The sequence below is a fragment of the Hemicordylus capensis genome, chromosome 1 (assembly GCF_027244095.1).
Source record: "Hemicordylus capensis ecotype Gifberg chromosome 1, rHemCap1.1.pri, whole genome shotgun sequence".
Lineage (NCBI taxonomy): Eukaryota > Metazoa > Chordata > Lepidosauria > Squamata > Cordylidae > Hemicordylus > Hemicordylus capensis.
Genome location: NC_069657.1, coordinates 422,782,682 through 422,798,869, shown reverse-complemented (window position 1 = coordinate 422,798,869; position 16,188 = coordinate 422,782,682). Strand labels below are relative to the sequence as shown.

The 16,188-nt window shown below is 43.5% G+C and overlaps 1 long non-coding RNA gene across 1 annotated transcript; it reads left to right on the top strand.

Annotated features, from left to right (window-relative positions):
• Window positions 1-4,911: 4,911 nt before the first annotated feature.
• LOC128351528 (uncharacterized) lies at window positions 4,912-15,352 on the top strand. The gene is made up of 3 exons (XR_008319851.1): window positions 4,912-4,952; window positions 8,571-8,720; window positions 15,237-15,352. It is a non-coding gene; the product is annotated as an uncharacterized LOC128351528 (long non-coding RNA).
• Window positions 15,353-16,188: the final 836 nt, after the last annotated feature.

The following is a 16,188-nucleotide window of genomic DNA, read 5'->3' as shown; positions in this document are numbered from 1 at the left end:
GGGAAAGTCAGGAACAAAACCAGGGCGTGAGGGAGGGGCATCATAATCATAATAATAATCATTGCATTATAATTCTGATGTTTGAGATACAAGCCAACTTCACAGGGTTGTTGTGAGGAAAAACCTAAGTATAATGTAGTATGTATCATCATTGCATCATAATTCTGATGTTTTAGATACAAGCCAACTTCACAGGGTTGTTGTGAGGAAAAACCTAAGTATGTAGTGCATTTTGAGATTTTTGGTAATTTTTGTAATTTTTAAAATTTTTAAAATAAAAGTTTTCTGAAACATGTGTGTCAGTCAGATGTATGTTGGGGGGGGGCAGCGGGGGGTACGCGGCGGGGGGGCGCAATTTCAGTGCTTGCCCCGGGCACGTTTTCCCTAGTTACGCCTCTGGCCATCCACCTTCAGCACGCACCTTGTCTCCTCATTTTATTGGCTGCCATTTTTATTGTTTTATCCTGTAAACTCAGTGCCATATTGAGGCACAAGCTAAGTAAACTTAGGGCTTCACATTCTGAAGGGCCTCAGAACACAAATTTCAAGATTTACGTAATGTATTTTCCTTTAAAGATATTTCTAATGCAGATGACTGTTTTTGTTAGATCATTAATTTTTCATTGCATCTTTGCCAATAACGATAAGGTTTTATGATTTCTATTTTCATTGTCCTTTTCATTAGAATTTGTTTGTTTATACATTGTCCCAAACCCATGTCTCTGGGTAGTTCACAAACACATTAAAAAATCAAAACAAGAAATACAACATTAAGACAATTTAAACCAGAATTCTAGTTAAATGTTTGGGTGAATGAATGTGTCTTTACAGACTCTTTAAAAGCTGTCAGAGATGGGGAGGTTCTTATTTCAGCAGGGAGCAAATTCCACCAGACTCCCACCAAACAAACAAACAAACACTCTCTCTCTCTCTCTCTCTATACACACACACACACACACACACATATATACATATACACACACACACACACACACACACACACTCTATGGGGCCTTTTAAGCTCGACATAGCTTAGGGCCTAAGCATGTCATAATCTGTGTAAATCACTATGAAATTTCACAAGCAGCAGTCTAAAAACTTTTCAATTACCTAATGTTTTGTTGATTCCTGCTGCTGTTTTTATTGTTTTGCTGTTGCTTTATTATTTCTGTGATTTTTGTGTGGGGGGTTTGGTGATTTAATTCTGTCTCTTAGTTTTTAATCATTGCAAGTCACTTTGAATTTTTTAAAAAACAAAAACAAATGATAAGGCAGAGACATGATTAAAAAAATGTTTTTCCCAAAATGCAGCATCAGCCTTTACTGCTCTGCAACACTAAGGAATTGCAGTATCCTTTCTTCTGTATGCTGTATTCCTGTAAATTTTGCCACTTTACCATGTGGGGGGGGATGGTTTCTCTCCTATTTCTTCACACACACACACACGGCTTGGCCTGGGTCCAGTCATAAACATCCTATATAAACTCGTGTCATAGCTCCTACCAGAGCCAGAGGAGGAGTTCACTGGGGTGAATCCTTGACTATAATGGATACACAGTAGGCTGCCACCATCCACTTTCTTTTGATATGGGGAAACCCACTCTCCACATAAGATTTCTCGAGGGTAAAGTGGCAAAACGCTCCCTAGAAGGGACTGGGCATTCCTAGGCCTCCAGAAGCGTGTGACTAAGGCAGACCCAAAATGAAGAGTAGCACACTTCATCAACAAGTGTTTACTATTCGATTAAAAGAAAAACAAGAGTAAGCAATAAGAACAATTCTCCCTTCATAAAGCAGATTGTAAGAGAGAGAATAGTTTTCATTTACCAGGCAACTCAGATTCAAGCAGTACAATAAAGGAAAATAATTTCCCTCATGCGTCTAACTGAACTGGTCCTTATCTTATTACTCACAGGCAGGGATCTTACTGCTGTCTCCAGCCACCCAGCTGTGGCCTCCCATTTTTCTAGAAGATTTTCTAGAAGAGTCGAGAGGAGGACACGCACCAGAGCAAACTTCCTGAACAACTCCCTCTTCTGAACAACTTCCTGAACGCCCGAACCAGTTCCCCTTTTTGCTCATTCAAGTCCTTCCTCCCCTATAATCTAACCACGTTTTAACTGAAAAGGTTCAGGGAGGGGGAGATGGGGGAATGTGGAACCTTGGGTTCCATATCCCCCCATCTCTCCCTTCCTGGACTTTTTCACTATGTAATGCAAGCTAATTTAATTATATGTCATCATCAAAATGGATTAGCTGTTTCAGCCCATCAGGAAAGTCTAAACCTCCACCGATTTAATTAACCAGACTGAAAATCAGATGAACAGAGAATGTTTTAATGAAAGGTGGTATATAAATTTAACAATAAGTAAAACTATCATAAGGAGCAATTAGCGATTACTTAAACATTGGTGCTGCCAAGCAATTTGTAAATAAAACTTGAAGCCCTTTGAAAATAAGCTGGAATTAATTGTAGGTTGGGCAGGGGGTGAAAGTATATACTTCTAAACATTTATTGTTAAATTTATATACCACCTTTCATTAAAAACAACCCCAAAGTGGTTTGGTTTTAGTCATGGATTTTAATTTTAATTGCTCTTTTTGTCAATGTGATGAAGATTAGTTAAATCTGAGTGGTCTTAGGCAACCAATGTTGCATCTGAAATGCCATTTCATTTTTTATTGTCATAAATACTCTCCAACCAATTTAAATAGCAAAGGTGTGTATTATCGCTTTATTCAATTGCAGGGAATCTCAAAAAAGCAGGATTTGCAACTAAGGCAGTGCATATCTTCTCTAAAATGGCCCTTTTATAGTTTTTCTAACTTTGAAATCGTAACATAAAACAAAGCATAAATGCATAAATGCTTCCCCCTCCATTTGAAACCTTTTCTGGTGTAAATAGTGCGCGGTTTTGGAAAAAGGGAGTCTTTCTTTAACAGCGGGAGAATAAGGAGTCTTTAGCACTATCACCCTAGTCCCTCAAATTACTTTGGAGTCCTTGGTTTTCGTTTTGTTAAAATACAGTCACTCACAAGGGAAAGTCAGGAACAGAACCAGGGCGTGAGGGAGGGGCATCATCATCATAATAATAATCATTGCATCATAATTCTGATGTTTGAGATACAAGCCAACTTCACAGGGTTGTTGTGAGGAAAAACCTAAGTATGTAGTGCATTTTGAAATTTTTGGTAATTTTTATAATTTTTTTAATTTTTAAAATAAAAGTTTTCTGAAACATGTGTGTCAGTCAGATGTATGTTGGGGGGGCAGCGGGGGGTACGCAGCGGGGGGGGCGCAATTTCAGTGCTTGCCCCGTGCGCCGTTTTCCCTAGTTACGCCTCTGGCCATCCACCTTCAGCACGCACCTTGTCTCCTCATTTTATTGGCTGCCATTTTTATTGTTTTATCCTGTAAACTCAGTGCCATATTGAGGCACAAGCTAAGTAAACTTAGGGCTTCACATTCTGAAGGGCCTCAGAACACAAATTTCAAGATTTACGTAATGTATTTTCCTTTAAAGATATTTCTAATCCAGATGACTGTTTTTGTTAGATCATTAATTTTTCATTGCATCTTTGCCAATAACGATAAGGTTTTATGATTTCTATTTTCATTGTCCTTTTCATTAGAATTTGTTTGTTTATACATTGTCCCAAACCCATGTCTCTGGGTAGTACACAAACACATAAAAAAATCAAAACAAGAAATACAACATTAAGACAATTTAAACCAGAATTCTAGTTAAATGTTTGGGTGAATGAATGTGTCTTTACAGACTCTTTAAAAGCTGTCAGAGATGGGGAGGTTCTTATTTCAGCAGGGAGCAAATTCCACCAGACTCCAACCAAACAAACACACACACACACTCTCTATATATACACACACACACACACACACACTGTATGGGGCCTTTTAAGCTCGACATAGCTTAGGGCCTAAGCATGTCATAATCTGTGTAAATCACTATGAAATTTCACAAGCAGCAGTCTAAAAACTTTTCAATTACCTAATGTTTTGTTGATTCCTGCTGCTGTTTTTATTGTTTTGCTGTTGCTTTATTATTTCTGTGATTTTTGTGTGGGGGGTTTGGTGATTTAATTCTGTCTCTTAGTTTTTAATCATTGCAAGTCACTTTGAATTTTTTAAAAAACAAAAACAAATGATAAGGCAGAGACATGATTAAAAAAATGTTTTTCCCAAAATGCAGCATCAGCCTTTACTGCTTTGCAACACTAAGGAATTGCAGTATCCTTTCTTCTGTATGCTGTATTCCTGTAAATTTTGCCACTTTACCATGTGGGGGGGATGGTTTCTCTCCTATTTCTACACACACACACACGGCTTGGCCTGGGTCCAGTCATAAACATCCTATATAAACTCGTGTCATAGCTCCTACCAGAGCCAGAGGAGGAGTTCACTGGGGTGAATCCTTGACTATAAGGGATACACAGTAGGCTGCCACCATCCACTTTCTTTTGATATGGGGAAACCCACTCTCCACATAAGATTTCTCTAGGGTAAAGTGGCAAAACGCTCCCTAGAAGAGACTGGGCATTCCTAGGCCTCCAGAAGCGTGTGACTAAGGCAGACCCAAAATGAAGAGTAGCACACTTCATCAACAAGTGTTTACTATTCGATTAAAAGAAAAACAAGAGTAAGCAATAAGAACAATTCCCCCTTCATAAAGCAGATTGTAAGAGAGAGAATAGTTTTCATTTACCAAGCAACTCAGATTCAAGCAGTACAATAAAGGAAAATAATTTCCCTCATGCGTCTAACTGAACTGGTCCTTATCTTATTACTCACAGGCAGGGGTCTTACTGCTGTCTCCAGCCACCCAGCTGTGGCCTCCCATTTTTCTAGAAGGTTCTCAGGCAGCTGCTTCCTCAGGGCGCTCCTGGGACAGAACAAACTAAGGAAAAGGCTTTCTTGTCTTCTGTAGGTGGCTGTGAGTGTAGTTCCCATCCAGTCCTCTGGATTGTTCCTTTTGTTTTGATTTTCCTGTGCTTTCCCCCCTATTAGGAAAGGCCCATCTTCCCTGCAATTGCTCTAAGGGAGGCTTAGTCCTCCCTCAGATCCTCACTATCACTACAACGTGTGAGTGAACTGACAGCCCTCATATAAAGGATTCACAAAATGTGGGTGAAGATTTGTGAAGATTGGAGTTGGTGCATTTTGGCACAGAGAGACATGTTTTGCTGTGCAGTCCAGTTTCCGCCCATCATGAGAGCCTGGTGGTTCCCTGGCAGCTAGCCTGCCTACCAACCCCTCCCCTTAAATGAGGTTAATGGAGCAAGCACTCCGTTAACCTTGTTTTGTTGGTCGTGTGCCGCTATGGCACACCCCACACCACTGCGACACTCGGGTAGACCCCCGACCGGGAGGTTACACCCAGTCTTCCGGCCTCGGGGGTCTCCCCAGAATGCCCTGCGCACTCCTTTCAGCATTCAAGGTGCTGGTTTTGACCTTTAAAGCCCTTAACGGTTTGGGCCTTGGATGCCTGAGGGACTGCCTGCTCCCAAGGGTTGCTGCCCGCTTGACGAGGTCATCTGAGGGGGCTTTGCTCCGGGTGCCGACAATGAGGGAGGCTAGGTTGTCGTGCACTCAGGACAGGGCCTTCTCTGTTGCTGCCCCCAGATTCTGGAATGCTCTCCCAGTGGGTAACCACTCCTAAGTCTCCATCACAGTTTTTAGAAAGCATGTCAAATTGTGGCTTTTTACCCAGGCTTTTATATGATTGTCTCCACTGCTGCTTCTTGTATTTTGTACTGTTTTTATGCTAGTGTTTTTATTTATTTATTTTTAAAATCAGATTTGTGTGTGTGTGTGTGTGTGTGTGTGTGTGTGTGTGTGTGTGTGTGTATCTCAATCAATATTTTAATGTGTCTTTTTTATAATCTTGTTTTTAAATTTTATTGTGAGCTGCCTTGGGATTTTCTTAATGAAAGGCGGGGTATAAATTTAACAACAACAATCCAGGGACTTCCGGTGGTTGGGTGGCCTCCGATCCCCACCGCCCCTACCAGCTCCGTCACGGAGCCGGTAGTTGTGTGGGCGGCCGATCTGGCCCCCTAGAGTGGAGGCAGTGATTGTCTGCGGGGAGGTAAGCACTTTTGGGCTTCCTCCCCACAAAAGGGGGTAGCCTCCTGCAGCTATCATGAGGATCGCTTCACTGTGTTTCATTCACCTCAGTTAAGTAAAGTGTGCCATCGAGTCAGTGTCGACTCCTGGCGACCACAGAGCCCTGTGGTTTTTCTTTGATAGAATACAGGAGGGGTTTACCATTGCCTCCTCCCGTGCAGTATGAGATGATGCCTTTCAGCATCTTCCTATATCGCTGCTGCCCAATATAGGTGTTTCCCATAGTATGGAAAACATACCAGCGGGGATTTGAACTGACAACCTCTGGCTAGTTAGTCAAGTCATTTCCCCGCTGCACCATTAGGTGGATCCTCAGCTACCACAGCCATAAATCCAGCCATCTTATTTTAAGCCCAAACATTTAATGGACTGTGTTAGTTAGTTAGTTAGTTCATTAGTTAAAGCCTGATGCTGAAGGTGCCAACTGTCTTATTCAATGACCTGCATAGCATGTCATCATGGAATCAAATCTGGCATGTATGCAAGTTCACACCAGAGCAAGATCCAATTTTTCCAAAATTCAAATGAGATTCTTATTCAGAGTTCTGCCATTGAACCATTTGACAGAACTCAGCTCAAGCTGTGTAGGTTAGATCTAGGTCCAAACTTGCTTCAAGCATGAAGCACATTGTGAGATCATGTTATGCTATGTGGGACTTTTAATGTAATCTCTCCTCTCTTTCCTTTCTGTCAGCACTGAACAAGAATAACAATGCAAATTGTACTGGACTCACGCATCTTCTCCAACTTTCTTTTAGAGTGTCCTGAGATTTGTTTCCCCTACCTCCTTCCTAATGAACTTCAGCTGGCCAAATCACAGCTTGAAAGAAGCATGTGATCCGTTAGGATAAAGATGGGCAATTATGTTTCGTGATGGTCTGAAAAATCATGACAGCAACAGCAATAGTGTCTGGACCCTTGTTTCCTTTACACTTACACACACACACACAAGCACTCCTCTTTATTTATTTGAACTCCTCTTTATTTATTTGATGTATAATTTTTTAAATTCTGAGCTGCCCTTCAGTAATACATTATCTATAACTACAATTAAGTAAAGAGAACACCTCCTATGAGCCCCACCACCTATTGAGATCATCTGGGGAGGTCATCTGGTGGCTACTCAGGGATGGGCCTTCTCCATTGCTTCCCCAAAGCTTTGGAATGTGCTCCCTGTCGAAATAAGAGCTTCCCCATCTCTGACAGTTTTTAAAAGGGCTATTAAGACACATTTATTCACCCAGGCTTTTAATTAACTCATTGAATCTATCATTGTTTTAAATTGTTTTGATTTTTTTTGTTTTTTGTTTTTTGTTAATCTGTTTTCTTGTAAACTGCCCAGAGACATGAGTTTTAGGCCGTATACAAATATGCTAAATCAGGGTTTCTTAACCTTGGGCCGCCAGATGTTGTTGGACTACAACTCCCATCATCCCCAGACATGGCCTTTGTGCCTGAGGATGATGGGAGTTGTAGTCCACCAACATTGGGGGGCCCAAGGTTAAGAAAACCCTGTGCTAAATAAATAAAATGCAGACTATAAAATGAGGCAGAATTCATTTACAGTGAGGATATAGGCTGCCATTTTCCCGATCCTAGGCTAGCCTGACACAGTGGAGATTCTTTAGAAAGAGCTGGGCCAGGGGTGTGACAACAAAGGTGTGGAGGGGTGCACAAAAGCCCAGGGCCACCGAGATATCAATAAAGCACCGGTCACCTCCCCTGCTTTCCCAGGCAGGGGGTTCTTGCATTCCTGCACCACACCTTTGAGAGTGGGGAGAGGCTGCCCACATTTCTCCAAGCCATTTTGGGAATCAGTGGTGGCAGCAGCATCAGGGTAACATCTTGCCCACCCTCAGAGGCATCAGCAACACGTTTGGAGAATGGGCAGGAGCCCAGCTGCACAATTTTGGTAGCTGGCCACCGGCTCTGAGAGTGAGCAGGATATTACCCTATTGCTGCTGCTGCCACCAACTCCCCAAACAGCTTGGAGAAACATAGGCAGCCTGTCCCTCCCCTTGCTCTCAAAGGTCTGGGTGGGTAAGGCTAGTGAGGGAGTGGGGCTATGTTGGGGAGCCCGATGCCCACCTTCATTTCTCACCCGCAGGGCCCACTCCAACCTTGCTACACTACTGAGCTGGGCAAATATATCAGCGGCCTTCTGGGAGTTGAGAATAGCATCTCCAGTTTAGCGCACTGGAAATTGGATTGTACTATAGTTATAAGGCTCCCTGGCCCCACTAAATATTCACATCTATACAGGCCTCATGGAATTTTGGAAAAAAAGACAGCTAAATGGAGAGAGAAACAATAAGCCATGTGGGCTTTTAAAGAATTTATGGTAACACAAGCTTTTATAGACAAGAGCCTAATTCATCAGAAGAATGAAGTGGTCAGTTAAGAAACAAATATTTATGTCTGTCAGGACCCTGTAAGTGGTCTGCTGGGAGAGCCAGAAGCCAGTATGTGGTTCAGGTCACGCTGAAGTCAAGGTCCAGAGCAGCGAATGAAAACTGGAGGGGCCAGAAGCCGGTCTATAGTCAACATTATGCAGATGATCAGGTTCCAACAGAAGGTGAGGAAGGCAAGGCAAAGAAACCTGTATGGCTAATGTACCAGGAAGCTGCTCAGATTAATCCTGAAGCAGCAGTTTTATAGGAAGCCCCTATAGGCTTCCCAGATCACCAGGTCCATAAGGCTTGATGAGCTGTAGTGCCCTCTCTGGCCATTAGCTCCGTGGCACTGCAGTGCAGCAAATACCAGGCCAATAACTTCCTCTGCCTGACACCTGAGAGTAAGCTGCCTGGTCTCAGCTGTCTGATCACCTGATTTGAGCTTCCTCGCACCTTATAATGTGTGTGTGTGTGTGTGTGTGTGTATCTCTCTCTTCATGAAATCTATTTTGCAAAGTGTGATTCAAATAAGAACATACAGGTGGCTCTCATTATTCGTGGTCCAAGCACCTGCAGTTTCACATATCCACAGTTGGGCAATGGGGACCTGACCTCATCATACATGGTTGAAAAAATCATAAAAATTCGCCTATCTGTGGTTCCTGGTGGCCGAAAATTACTTCTGAGGTCATTTTCAGCCACCTTTTTGCTGAACAGAGCCATTTTGTGGCTCCTTTGTAAATATAATAAAATAAAATAAATTCCTCGTGATTTTTTGTGGGAAATTGGCAGAATTAGGGGTTTGGTGGATGGTATTGGTGGACAGCTGGAGATCTGCAAAGCATAGTACAGTGCTTTATTTCTCTCATTTCTGCCTCCTCCCTGCTTTTTAAGGCTTTTTTTAAAGCACCAGGAACCTAATCCCCCAATCCCCATAAGGTTAACTTCTCTTTTTTTTTCTTTCAATAATTTTTTATTTGATTTTTCCACAACATAACACACACACACACACACACACACCCAAAAAAGGACTTCCATCTCATCATTAGAACAAGTATCAGTTACAAAAACTTGCCTGTAGCTTAATCGTTCTCCCCCAGTTAAATCATCCAAAAGTCAGCTCTAGGGCATTTTAAAAAACATTTTTGTTACCACTCAAAAGCCTGATACAAATCCATTTTATAATATGTTTTTAGGTAAATAAGAAGGGGGTCCCACTCCCTTTTAAATGTTTCAAGTTTATTTCTTAATAATGTCATTAGCTTTGCCATTTCTGCAAGCTCTAGCACTTTAAATATCCAATCTTCTTTACTCAGACAGTCAGTATCTTCCATTTGTATGTAAATGTCGATCTTGCTGCTGCTGTTAAATACATAAAAAGGATCCAGTATTTCCTAGGCAGTGCGCTATTATCGATGCCTAGCAATATTGTTTCTGGGCTCTTAGGGAAAGTCATTTTAAACACTTTCTTAAGCTCATTGTCCCAATAACCTTTAGACTTATTACAAGTCCACAATAAATGTATATAGGAACTCTCCTCTTTTTTACACTTCCAACATTTATTTGACATGTTCTTGTACATTAAAGCCAACTTCTTGGGAGTTAAATGCCATCTATACATCATCCTAATATTATTTTCCTTTAAATTAGAACAGGCAGTATATTTCATGTCTTCTACCCATAGTTTTCCCCATTTCTCCGGGGTTAACGTCTCATTATTCACGTTTTTGTTATCCACAGTTGTAGCTGAGAACAGAACCCCCACAGATAATGAGGCCCACCTGCACTAAAAACAGCGATACCAAACATGTCTCAGCCAACTGAAATTAACAAAATTAAATCATCAAGGATCAACAAGATATAGATGAGTCCAGGCACACTAAATCTAGAAGACTAATCTTCAATTTCTAGAGGCATCACCTTTGAAACGTTAATTGCACCACACAATATTAAATCTAGAAGGCACTTCTAAGTTCTGATTTTTGTGGGCTAATTATGCCCACATCCAAGTATCAATCCCAACATAAAGACCAAAGAGATATCATTGACTGGCACCACATTGACCTAAAGACTGAACTGTTATTCCACTAAACTTGCATTAATTGTCTCTGGTAAAGATTTCCATGAAATCAAATAAGCATGTTCTTTTTCTGAAAGCAAGCACTTTTGATCGATTATGAACAAAATCCTAGGTTTCTGCATGCTTGTATCTAGGGTCAGACCCAATAAAAGAAGAGGTGCACTAAATTATAAGGAAGTTCTTTCCCAGAACTAAGCCCCATGATATGTCTGTGCAGCAAGAGGGTAGTTACAGTGTGTTGTTAATGGAACAGGTCTGCTTTCCATTTAGCCCAATGAGGAAAGCATTGTGCTGGCACTGAACAGAACGAAGTGTGGAAAGTCTAACCCTTTCCATAGTCTCTTGCCATTCAGATGTTTGCATTTAACGTGAACAAATTTATGACCTGATGAGGATTCCTTTGAGCACAGGCATATTCCAGCTATTTGCTGAGCTCTAGTTTGGAAGGAACAAATGTGAATATTGTGGGAAACATCCTATTTCATAACCATTTTGAATCTTTAAAAAAAAACAAAAACAAAAAAACCACCACACCAACCTGTTCTTTTAAGTGAACTTTCAATGGTCTAACAGGAGAAACAGAAGACACAAGCCGGCATCCAGACTAGCAAGGCGCTGGTGCAGTGAATGTGTAGCATGTGCTACAGGGCAAATGTAAGTTTTATTGATCTCCCCTTCTCTTTGAAGGTAACTGGACTGTGGCTTCTGGAAATATGTCCCTGGGGCTGCAGCTGGGGATGGGGTGGTTGCTCAGTGGCAGAGCTGCTACCAGCCAGTGTAGACAATACTGAGCTAGATGGACCAATGATCCGACTTGGTATAAGGAAGCTTCCTGTGTTCCTATATTTGGGGATGGAGCACTAGCTCCATGGTAGAGCATCTGCTTTGCATGCAGAAGGTCCCATCTCCAGGTAGGGCTGGGGAAGTCTCCTGCCTAGAATCTTGGAGAGTTGCTGCCAGTCTGCGTAGACTATACTGAACTAAAGGGACCAACAGTCTGACTCAGTATGAGGCGGCTTCCTATGTTCCTCTTTTCAGGAGCCAAAGTTGGTTTCAGAGGGAAGTGGAAATGGATTTAGATCACCCCTTCCCCATAGGAGCAGCACACCACCACTGCAATAGCACTTTGTTAGTTTGGATATCAGCCATTGAATGAAGCAGTGTGTTGAGACAACACATTCAGGACCACTTTATGAGAGGGCGTCTGAAGAGGTCCCGTGGGGTGGATCCAAAGTGTTTGCTCCATGAATGGAAGGTGCTTCTCTTCAGAGAAGGAGAGCTGTATTCATTGAAGAATTTCTTCTGAGAAGAGAAGCTCCTTCTGTGAATAGAGCAAAAACTTTGGATCTGACCCAATGCAATGTTGTTAATGTCTATACAATTTAAAACCATTTGTGCCCCATTTTTGTGAGCTGCTTTGAGTTGCTCCAGCAAGAAAGGCAGGATGAAAATGTTTTTAAATTAATAAAAAAAAAAATATTCAGACCATTTCAAACCACCAGAGTAACAAAGTAACAACAAAATCCACCCAGATTAAAAACCATCTAGTTAATTATGGAAAATCTGCAAATAAAAATGTCTTTGCCTAGTGCAAAGAAATCAGAATTGGGTCCAGATGAGCTTCCTTGGGGGCATTCTGGATACATTTGATGCAATACTGTGTGTGTGTGTGCGCGCGCGCACACACACGCACATGTAAGTAGATGTAGAACCAACAAGATAGGAGACTTTGGAGGTCCACTTGTTTATATATATGAACTTGTTTGTTTGTGGGTGTGTTTGTTTCAAATAAAGTCATACGGTTCTGGATGGTGTCACACTTCCTCAGAAGGAACAGATATGAAGTCTGGGAGTGCTTCTGGATCTGAACTTCTTCCTGGTGTCCCAGGTTGAGGCAATGGCCAGTGGTGCTTTCTGTCAGGTTTGGCTGATATGCCAGCTGCATCCGTTTCTTGAGATAAACAGCCCCAGAACAGTGATACATATACTGGTAACCTCCAGATCTGACTACTGCAATGCACTCTTATGTGTGGCTGCCTTTGTATGAAGTCCAGAAACTGCAGTTGGTACAGAATGCGGCAGCCAGATTGGTCTCCGGGTCATCTCGGAGAGACCATATTACTCCTATATTAAAAAGATTACACTGAGTACCAATACATTTCCAGGCAAAATACAAAGCACTGGTTATATCTCTCAGCCTAACTACTTCACAGAGTTGTTGTGAGGATAAACATAACTTTCACTATAAGCCTCATCTCTCATTGAGATCATCCAGAGAAGCTCGTCTGCAGTTGCCACCAGCACGGCAGCTGTGAAAAAGACTAATTCCATGCTAGGAATCATTAGCAGGGTGATTGAAAATAAAAATGCTAATGTTATAATGACCTTATACAAATCTATGGTGCGGCCACATGGGGAGTACTGCGTACAATTCTGGTCACCACATCTAAAGAAGGACATTGTAGAACTGGAAAAGGTACAGAAGAGGGCAACCAAGATGATAAAGGGCCTGGAACACCTTCCTTTTGAGGCTAGGCTACAGCATCTGGGGCTCTTTGCTTTGGAAAAGAGGCAACTATGGGGAGACATGATCAAGTTGTATAAAATTATGCATAGAGTGGAGAGGGTGGATAGAGAGAAATTTTTCTTCCTCTCTCACAACACTAAAACCAGGGGTCACCCCATAGAATTGAAGGTCGGGAAATTTAGGACTGAAAAGAGGAAGTGCTTTTTCACCCCGTGCATAATTAATCTATGGAATTCCTTGCCATGGGATGTCATGATGGCCTCCAGCTTTAATGGCTTTAAAACGGGCTTAGACAAATTCATGGAGGACAGGTCTCTCAATGGCTACTAGTCTGGTGGCTGTGGGCCATCTCCAGCCTCAGAGGCACGATGCCTCTCAATACCACTTGCAGGGGAACAACAGCAAGAGAGAGGGCATCACCTACCTCTTGCCTGTGGGCTCCCCAGAGGCATCTGGTGGACCACTGTGTGAAACAGGATTCTGGACTAGATAGGCCTTGGGCCTGATCCATCAGGGCTGTTCTTATGTTCTTATGTCTGGTGGCTACACAGGGACGGGCCACCTCGAGACTCTGGAATCTGCTTCCTGCTAGGGATGTGCACGGTCCGGAGAAGTCCGGACCGGCACCGAAGGGGGGCCTTGTTTTTAGGGCGGGGATGGCTTGCTTAGCCCTCCCGCATCCTTGCCCCCGCCAGCGCCCGTATTGTACTGTATAGGGGCGCTGGAAACCAGCCGCCCCCCCCGCCGCCGCCGCCGCGGTGAAATAACCTCTAAAACCATCCAGCCCTCCCTCCCTCCCAGCTAGCTGCCCGCCCACCCAGTCGCTCACCCAGTTGCTGGATAAAAAGCGAGAGGAGCTCCGGCACAGAGCTCCTCTCGCTTGGAAGGCCTCCAGCAGAATGGTGGCTTGCGCGCGCGCGCATGCGCGCGCCGCAAACCACGCCGTTCTCCGGAGGCCCGGTCTACCCGGCGGGAAAGGGCCGGGTAGACCGGGCCTCCGATCGCTGGGTAGACCGGGCCTCCGATCGCCGGAGGCCCGGTCTACCCAGCGATCGGAGGCCCGGTCTACCCGGCCCTTTCCCGCCGGGTAGACCGGGCCTCCGATCGCTGAGTAGACCGGGCCTCCGGAGTAGACCGGGCCTCCGATCTACTCAGCGATCGGAGGCCCGGTCTACCTGCCGGGAAAGGGCCGGGTAGACCCGGCCTCCGATCGCTGGGTAGACCGGGCCTCCGGCAATCGGAGGCCCGGTCTACCCAGCGATCGGAGGCCCAGTCTACCCGGCCCTTTCCCGCCGGGTAGACCGGGCCTCCGGAGAACGGCGTGGTTTGCAGCGCGCGCATGCGCGCGCGCGCGAGCCACCATTCTGCTGGAGGCCTTCCAAGCGAGAGGAGCTCTGTGCCGGAGCTCCTCTCGCTTTTTATCCAGCAACCGGGTGAGCGACTGGGTGGGCGGGCAGCTAGCTGGGAGGGAGGGAGGGCTGGATGGTTTTAGAGGTTATTTCGCCGCCGCCGCCGCGGCAGCAGCGGCGGCGGGGGGGGCGGCTGTTTTCCAGCGCCCCTATACAGTACAATACGGGCGCTGGCGGGGGCAAGGAGGCGGGAGGGCTAAGCAAGCCCTCCCCGCCCTTAAAGACATACCCCCCACCCGGACCCGAACCAGGCAGGGCCGGACCGGTCCGGCAGTTCGGCCATTCTTTGGAATGGCTGCCGGACCGGTTCGGACACACCACTACTTCCTGCTGAAATAAAAGTCTCCCTATCTCTGACAACTTTTAGAAAGTCTCTGCAGACTTTAACCCAAGCTCTTTAACTAGACTTGTGGTTTCAAATTGTTTTAAGGTTTTAATTTCTGTTTTATTTTATGTCGCTATAAACAGTCCAGAGATGGAAGTTTGGGGTGGTATAGAAATATAATAAATAAATAAATACTTCCCACTTACCTACAGATACCATATTTGGCATTCAAAATCCTGCCACTTAAAGCAGAATGCACTTTACACTGGAATATCCTGAATGAAAGGTTTTCTTCGTTTTTGTTAGCATTAATGCTGAATATAATGATAATATTTTACCTGTTTTGGTTCTCAACAGATTTTTAATGCCCAATAGCCAGATCAATAATTTGAAAATGACATCATGTCCAATGAAAGAGAAGCAGAAGATCTTGTTCAGATTCAAATGTGCTATGATTCAGATTTATTATGTAATTATTCAATAAAATGAATTATGTTTGAAGTTGAATCCTGCAATTCTAAAACTGTTATTTTACTTCCCTTGTGAAAGCACACAAATAAAAAATTATGTATTTATTTTCTTGACCTTTCCTATGTACTAGTAAAATATATTTCCAATGAACCTCTGAGGCCTTTTCATTTGTTTCTGTATCACTTCTCTCCATTCTTTTATTCCTTGTATACACACAGATACATACAAAATTGTTTTAAAATACTTATTTCGGGGGGAAATAATTCCTTTGTCAATTTTCAGATGTGGTTTTGGTCACATAATTTCCTTAGAGCAAACCCAGTTCTGCGAAGAAGTATATTATTTTGACAGCCCCCGGCATACAATGCCATTGTGTGTGTGTGTGCGAGCATGCATGCCTTTTGTTTATATAATCCTTCCTAATGGCAACAAGGTGTTTACTGTTCAACAAACACATTTGATTTTAACTGCCAACAGTAAAACTGTCTGATAAAGTTTGATTTAGCTGACAAAAGCAAGTTCCCATTCAGAGCAAATAAATCTAGGGTGCCACAGGCAGCTGTTTGGAGCCTATAATCCCAGGAGCTCTCCCAGCAAAGCAGCTCTGGCCTACTGAATGAGCGACAGAGCGGCCTCAGCTGTTGAGGATGTGCTCCATTATGACGGTTATCTAGCGCCATGGACTGCATGACTTATAGCCAACAGCAAAGAAGCCAGGCTTCATCTGGACAGATGCTCGACAGACAGACAGCTGACACTGCTGTCAGTTTTCTGCAGATTTTTGACTAAACCTGTTTTCCAGTTAATTTATATGGGGGGGGGGACTCGGGGACTCTCC